The following is an 8,369-nucleotide window of genomic DNA, read 5'->3' on the forward strand; positions in this document are numbered from 1 at the left end:
CTCAAGCACTGGTAACGGCCAAGGATCTGTGTTCCACCAGACAGCACCGCCACCTCTCGTACGATTCTCAGTTCATAACCGACAACTGACACAGAGACACCAAGGACAATGTAGTGGGGGATGTGCTCTCCCTTCCAGCTATCAACACACTCCTACCCGGCCGGGATTACAAACAACTGGCTCAGGCACAGAGGAATGATGCGGAGGCACAGGCCTTGCGGACCGTCATCTCGGGTCTCAAATTCAAGGATGTCCGGGTGCCCAGCAATGTCTCAAAATGCACGCCATGCCCAGTGGTCCCACCGCACTGGAGGGTGAAGGTCTTCAGTCTGATCCATGACCTTGCTCACCCAGGGGTAAAGACAACCATGCAGATGGTCACGGAGCTGTTTGTGTGGCACGGGCTGAAGAAGGAGGTGGTGGAATTAGCCAGAAACTATACCAGGTTACAGACTTCTAAGGTCCAGTGACATGCATGAGCCCCCATCCAGAACTTCAACCCAGCACTTCGAAGATTCCAACACGTGAATATTGATGTCGTTGGGCCCCTGCAGTGTCCAAGAAGACTCGTTACTACCTCACAGTGATGGATCAGGCTACAAGGTGGACAGAGGCCAACCCGATCAAGGTGGTCTCTATGGAGATGTGTGCCAGGATTCTGGTCAGCCAATGGAATGCCCATTTTGGAATGCCAGCACACATCACTAGCGATGTTTGCCCTGTGGACTCAGATAGCAAAGCTCCTGGGAGGGTCAAGCTCCCCACACCACAGCATACCAACCTCAGTCCAACAGGTTGGTGGAGAGGTTTCACAGGCATCTGAAGACATCGCTTATTGCCAAGTTCTCTGGACCAGACTGGGCAGACGAACTACCCTGGGTCTTCCTCAGGATTAGGATGGAATCCAAGGAGGACCTGCAGGCTTCAGCAGCAGAGATGGTCTACGACACACTTCTTTCCCTGCTGGGTGAGTTTTTTGGCCCAGGCCCTGACACCACAGCCACTGAGAAGAACCTGCTGGTGGACTTATGCAGGCGACTGGCCTCCGCCACCACCAGCATGTCACGGCATCTCCCCAAAGAGCATGACTCAGCCCAGTTAATTTTCATGCAGAGGGGACCACAAGGTGCAATGCTACAGCGACCATACGAGGGCCCATACAATGTCTTCTACTGGTCCAGCAGAACCTTCACCCTGGACGTTGGGGGGAGAGAGGAACTTTTTACCATGGACAGCCTGATGTGGGCCCATCTGGACATCACAGCCAGTGCAGACAGCTGTGCCCAAGTTTCGGGGCTGGCCACCAAAAAGACAGGACACGTAGCCGGTTCTAGGGGAAGGGGGAGTTTTGTGGCAGCACACATCATCATGGCAAACCGGCCCCGCTTGTACCGCCACATGTCAGGGCAGCCATGGGGAAATGGCGTCATCAGAGGTTTCTCTCTGACTCCAGCATCCCTTCCAATGCGCACCCTGGGCAGTGATTATGACGTCACAATGTACCAGGTGACTGAGCTCATGCTGCCCTTATGTGTTGAATAAAAGCTGTCATTAACAACCCTCAACATGGTGGCTGTGTTTTTCCCACTGCTCACACCACCACATCCCCAAAGAGGAAAAAGGTAACAATAACGACAAAAGATTTAAAGATTTTACCAGAAGATTTTACCGATATGTAGAATCAGGGAACTATCCCCAAGAAGAACAGCTGATCAGCAAGGTCAGTAAGCGGTGACATCCCCAGGAATAGCGGCATCACTCTATACCCAACAAAATTCAAAAAAGAAGCTCCAACACGCATGCGTGAAGAGTTGCATATGCACAATACACATAATAAATGAGAAACTGGCAAAGACGGTCACCAACGGCGAGATGCTCCACTGACAGTTGGAGAGGCCATGAAGAAGACATCTCCACAAGTATATAATAAAAATAATATTGAAATAAACAGTAAAAATGAAAGTCAACAGTGAGATGTTGAATTGGCAGCTAGAGAAATTATAAAACAGGTATCACCAAAAAAAATGAACCACACAAAACATGGAAATTGAAATTGAGAAAGAAAATCAAGATAAAGGTAAAAGATTACAAGAAGAAATCCAAAATAAAAAACAGAATCAGATAATAGACAAAGAATATTTTGATAATCACATAAAAATGCTAATGGACACTGACTGAATTCAGTATTCATCTCAGAGGAGCAGCTGAATGTCCTCCGCCATCTGTTCCAGGAATATCTGGCAGAAGAGAAAACAAGGCTTATGGTCTTCTGGCAGGGCCAACATTTTGACCATCAGCACCGATAGACTACAGTCCTCAAGCCCATCTAGGTGAATGAGGCTGGAAGCCCATTGCTGGAGAGTTCCATTAGGTCTTTGAGAGCAGTGAACTTGCCCGTAGCCAGGGGGGTGGTGGATGATGTCATCCACCCTCACTGCCATATCTTGGACCAGAGCCCTCACAACATGATAGAAGGTCGTGGCATCTGAGTAAGTATTGCGGACTTGAAATTGAGCTTCCGCTTGCCTGAACCACATTCTCAGTCGGTGGGTCCAAAAGGGGGGAAGCTTGATGGAGACAGCATTAACTTCTGCTGAATCCATGGTGTTTTGAGTCCAGAAAAATGTCTGGGCTCGTAAGTGTTACCACTGTGGTGGTGTGAGCAGTGGGAGAAACACAGCCACCTTGTTGAGGGTCATTAACAACTGTTTTTATTCATATTCAGGATGCCCCAATAAGGGCAGCAGGAGCTCAGTCACCTGGTACATTGTGACATCATAATCACTGCCCAGGGTGCGCATTGGAAGAGATACTGGAGTCAGAGAGAAACCTCTGACGATACCATTTCCCCCATGGCTGCCCCATCACCTGGTGATACAAGGGAGACTGGTTCACTATGAGCATGTGCGCCACCACGCTACAATCTCTCAAACAAATTTGGAAACCATAAATAGAGTATACTAGAAACCACCAATTTCAAACCTCCACGTCTTAAAATAATAAACAACAAATATAAAAATACTTAAATATAAAATTTAAGATGACACAACTTTTTTTTTGTATTCTTTTATTGTTTATTTTTCTTACTTTTCTTTTACTTTTATGATATAGTGGATAGGGAGGGTGGTAGGAAAGAGGGGAAAATGTCACTGTATATTTTAATGATGAATGTTATTGTAGTGAACTATTAAATAAACAAAGAAAAGTTTACTTCATGTGGGAAAAGGTACCTGCTTTGATCTTCGGCCTTACTGTAGATGGCCGAATTGGCTAAAATTCGAGCCTGGCCAACCCATGTACACATCTGTGAAGTTGGAAAAACAAAGGAATGAATGTACAGATTGACATATGCAACACATTCACTGATAAATACAGATAATTGTAACTCAGGCCGTTTCTTACAGTAATTGTGGTCAAATACAGCTTGAAGAACAATCAAGAACCACTCTTTCCGATGTAATAGCCTTGTCATCATCATGTGGTGGGGGGGTGGGGTGATGATATCAATATGTTTTCCTTCGAAGGCACCAGCACATATTGAATAAGAATCAGAATTTATTGTCATGAACAAGTCATGAAATTCAGTGTTTGCAGCAGCAACATCATAGTGGAAACATTCATATTATAACCATCTTACGCCATTATTATATATAAAAAAAATATGTGTCCGAAAACTAAGGCAGAGTCTTTGGTTCATTGATTATTCAGAAATCTGATGGTTCCTGTACCTTTTTCCAAATGATAGCAGAGTAAAGAGGGCATAGCCTGGATATACAGGATATACACTGCTTTTTTAAAACACCGCCACATGAATTTGGCCTCGATGGAATGAAGTTTGATGCCCTTGATATAACAGGCAGAGTTAACAGCCCTCTGGAGTTTATTCTTGTTCTGAGGCTTGGCAGTGATGAAACCACACAGAATGCTCTCCAGGGTACAGGAATGACAGGATTTCAAGGTTTGAGTTACAGGGAAAGGTAGTGCAGACTGGGGCTTTTTTCTCTGGAGCGTAGAAGATTGAGGGGGGACGATAGAAGTGTTTAAGATTTTAAAAGGGACAGACAGAGTAAACATGAATAGGCTTTTTCAATTAAGAGTGGGGGAGATTCAAACTAGAGGGCATGGTTTAAGATTGAAGGGGGAAAATTATAAAGGGAACATGAGGGGAAATTTCTTTACGCAAATGGTGGTAGGGATGTGGAATGAGCTTCCGACAGACGTGGTCGAGGCGGGATCATTGGTTACATTTAAGGAAAGACTGGATAGTTACATGGAGAGGACTGGAGGTGTATGGACCGGGTGCTGGTCAATGGGACTAGGAGGGTGGGGATTTGTTACGGCATGGACTAGTAGGGCCAAACTGGCCTGTTCTGTGCTGTAAGTGGTTATATGATTATACGATACACCTGTAGAAGTTTATGAGAGATTCTAATGACATACCAAATCTCTTCAAGCACTTCACAATGTATAGTTGCTGGCAACTTGAAGGATCCAGGACAGACCCTCGGAGATGTTGACACCAGGAATTTGAAGTTCTTGACTTTATCCACTACTGAGCCTTCGATGAGGACTGGATCATGTTCACCTGACTCCCTCCTGAAATCCACAATCACCTCCTTGGTTTTGCTGATGTTGATCTCATGGTTGTTGTCGTTACACCATTCAATGAGCTGATCCATCTCCCTTCTGTACACTTCATCATTCCCATTTATGATTCTGCCAACAGCTATGATGTTATCAACAAACTTGTAGATGGCATTGCAATTGTGCCTGATCACAGTCATGGGTGCATAATGAGAAGAGCAGTGGGCTATGCACACATCTTTGGGTTGTGCCTGTGTTGATAATCATTGATGAGAAGATGTCATTTACAATTTTTACTGACTGTGGCCTTCTAATGAGGATCCAGTTGCAGAGGCCTAGAGTTTGTAGCTTCTTGGCCAGCACTAGGGAAGTAATAGTGAAGCCCAAGTCAATGAAGAGCAGCGTATGTATGAATTCCTGTTTTCGAGGAGAGTCAGCGAAATTGCTCCAGTTGTGGATCGATTGTGACAATAGATGAATTGCTGCAGGTCTAGATTTTTGCTTCGTTTCAAATTAATTCTGCCCAGGACCAGCATCTTAAAGCATTCATCACAGTAGAAGTCAGTGTTATTGAGACAGCTCATACTACTCTTCTTGAGTACTGGGATGTTTGATGTCCTTTAGAAGCAGGTGGCCATCTTTGACTGCCATAATGAGAGGTTGATAATATCTATGAACACTCCAACTAGTTGGTTGGCACAGATTTTCTGTTCCCTGCCAGATACCCCATCAGGTCCAGATGCCTTTCAGGGTTCACCCTCTTGAATAATGTTCTGATTTTGCCCTTAGAGACGGATATCACAGGGTCCTCGGGCTTTTCATGGATTCTAGTAAGCACTGTTAGGTTCTTCTCAAAGTAGGCATAGAAGATGTTCAGATCATCAGGTAGTGAAGCATCACAGCCATCTATAGTGTTTCCTTTGTAGATTGTAGTGGCCTGTACTCCCTGCCATTCCTGATGTGTATCTGTCTCTGTCTCTAGCTTCCATCAAAATTGCTACTTTGCTGCAGAGGTGGTCTTCTGCAAGTAGTAGATTTCTTGTAAAAATCCTGATTCCCATTCTTAAATGCTTCTCAACAGGTTGCAAATTCTCGGATTTATCCAGAGCATCCAGTATTTGTGCGTAGGCACACACTCATCCCCGCAGGTCTTGATGAAGTCGGTGATTCCTGTTGCATATTCATTCAAGTCTATTGAGAGTTCATGAATATGTTCCAGTCTACCAATTTAAAGCAGTCCTGCAGATGCTCCTCCCCTCAACCATACTTTCGCAGATTCACCACTGGTGCTGTGGTCTTCAATCTCTGCTTATATGCTTGGAGCAGTAAAGCCAAGAATTCAGACTTGCCAAAGTGAAAACATGGTATGGTTCAGTAAATGTTCTTCATGATTTTGCATGTGAGGTGTTGGAGGTAGTTTGTCAGACTTTTTCAGGTTGGTCTGATTGAAGTCTCCCACAGTGATTGGGAAGACATCAGGATGTGCTGTCCATCACAGTGCTCAGTCCCTCCAGTGCCAGCCTGACGTTAGTGGAATGTACACACTCAGGATGATGGTGGTGAATTCCCTCAGCAGGTAGAATTGGCAACATTTGATCACCAGATGTTCCAGGACTGGGACATGACCATCACGTCTGTGCACCACGAAGAATTGATGATTACACATATACTACCTCACCTGGTTTTTCCAGGCACAAGTATTCAGACAGCATGATGAGGTTGTCACCCTTGGCCTGCAGTGCCATGTCTAGAATGTCCTCGTTTAGCCATGCTTCTGTAAAGTCCATCATGCAGCACTCTTTGATGACTCTCTAATGTTGAAATCTGGCAGAGTTCATCAAGTTTGTTCTCCAAGGACTGTACATTAGCCATGGTAGGGAGAAAAATCCTCAGGTTTCAGCGTCTCAGCTTGACCTGTAGCCCTCCTCTGCATCTACATTTTCTTTACCTGGCCAGTGGTAGTTCTTGTGGTCATCAAATGTGCTGAGCGTCAGCTATCTGGGATTTGTGCAAAGATTAAATGGCTCAATCGCTGGCAATTAAAACTCCTGCATTGTTGTTGTTGTACTTGTGTGAGCTGTTTAAAGGTCCCACAGCCCAATGGAGACTGCCAATTCTACCAATTCCAAGGTCTGTATTAGAACTCATTGACCCTCACCTGAAGCACAAGAGAACAAACTGGTGATAGTTTCTGAAAACTTGGCTTTGACTTGCAATAGCTTTGAGATGATATGCAACTCCATGTAACTATTGATCCATCAGATTTATTTTTGGTGTTGGTCTCGCCATGCACAACGCTAGCAAACGCTTCTGTTTTTCCACCACCATTTTGAGTAATGTCACTTCTGGGTGCATATGTTTTACATCACACTAGACGCCAGCGCTGCTGTCCTACATGTCCTGCCTCTTTTGGCTTCAGGAAGCCAACTTGCTGTGCAAAAGGACTCACAGACTCAACCTTTCTTCTGTTCTGTGTGACCAAGCAGAGCAACTTCCAGAGACAGATCCTGTGTACCGCAATGACACAGCCTTTTGCACAAAAAGAGCTTAAGTTTGTTGATGTTCCAAAACTAGGGAAGTTTGTGAGGAGGGAGGAGGTCATTAAGAGGCTTCAAGAAGATAGGGGAATGTTAAGTGAATGGGTGTGAATGACAGATGCAATTTTATGGAGAAAAAAGTGATATCATCCATTTCACTAAACACTGAACCAGGGTAATTTTTAAAAAGGTAACATAATGTGAAAAGTTAAGACTCCTTGCAGACAGAATACAGAACATTACCATGCAGGTGACTCAAGAAATTAAGAAGGCAAATATTATATTGGTTTTGAGTACAGAAATAAAGATCTATTTTCTACAAATATACATTTATAATATTGATATTTATAAGATATTTGTTCACATATTTGAACCTGAATAAAGTGACAGGCGATCTCATTTTCTATAATATATGTATTCTCTGTTTTGGTGAAAATTTCTCCTCCAGCACTGAGGACCTGGGTTCTGCAGTATAATTACATTGACAGGGTATTAGATCACAGCGTTAGTGATAAGAATCACACATTACAAGTATATTCATAAAGAGCGACCCATTTAGATGATTTAATTATAGTTTCCTTAAATCTCTTTAAGTGTTATGTCCAGAGCTGTCACTGTTATTACTGGTTTAAAAGTCATATCAGAGATTTATGTCAGTCATTGTTGTCTTGAATATGCACAGGGCAGTTTTAATGCCAATATTTGTTTTTGCAGCGTTAAGTCAGTTCTGCATAACTGTAAATGAGACAAAGAATACCCTACACTGATGTTTAGACAGCTCCATCCAGCTCCAATCAGCACAACAGCAAAGCTGAAAAAATTATGTGTTCCTTGAAAAGGATGAGAAATCTATCACGTCTGTCAGAGTCTCAGAATATCCCAGGCCATTGGAGTTCTTTTAATTATAATCACTGTTATATTGTTGGACGAATGATCATTAATTTATGCACAGCAAAATCCCTGATATCTTTTGTAAACAATGTCTTGCCTTACTGCATGAAACTTTCAACTCTGGGTCAGAAAATTGTGGAAAATTACCACCATCGTTCCCCACCCCCCCCCCTCCAAATCCTGAGATCTATGATAAATACTGATATTTTTACTGCACTAAAGGGGTATTCTTTGGATACATTTGTACATTGAGATTTTATCTAACCAACAGAAAAGTTTCCATGGTACTTTCTAGGTAACACCTTAAACACCTTATCTAGTCATCTAAATTTGTGGGAGGAAGTTTACATTCTTAAA

The sequence above is a fragment of the Narcine bancroftii genome (genome assembly GCF_036971445.1).
Source record: "Narcine bancroftii isolate sNarBan1 chromosome 12 unlocalized genomic scaffold, sNarBan1.hap1 SUPER_12_unloc_2, whole genome shotgun sequence".
NCBI classification, from domain to species: Eukaryota; Metazoa; Chordata; class Chondrichthyes; order Torpediniformes; family Narcinidae; genus Narcine; species Narcine bancroftii.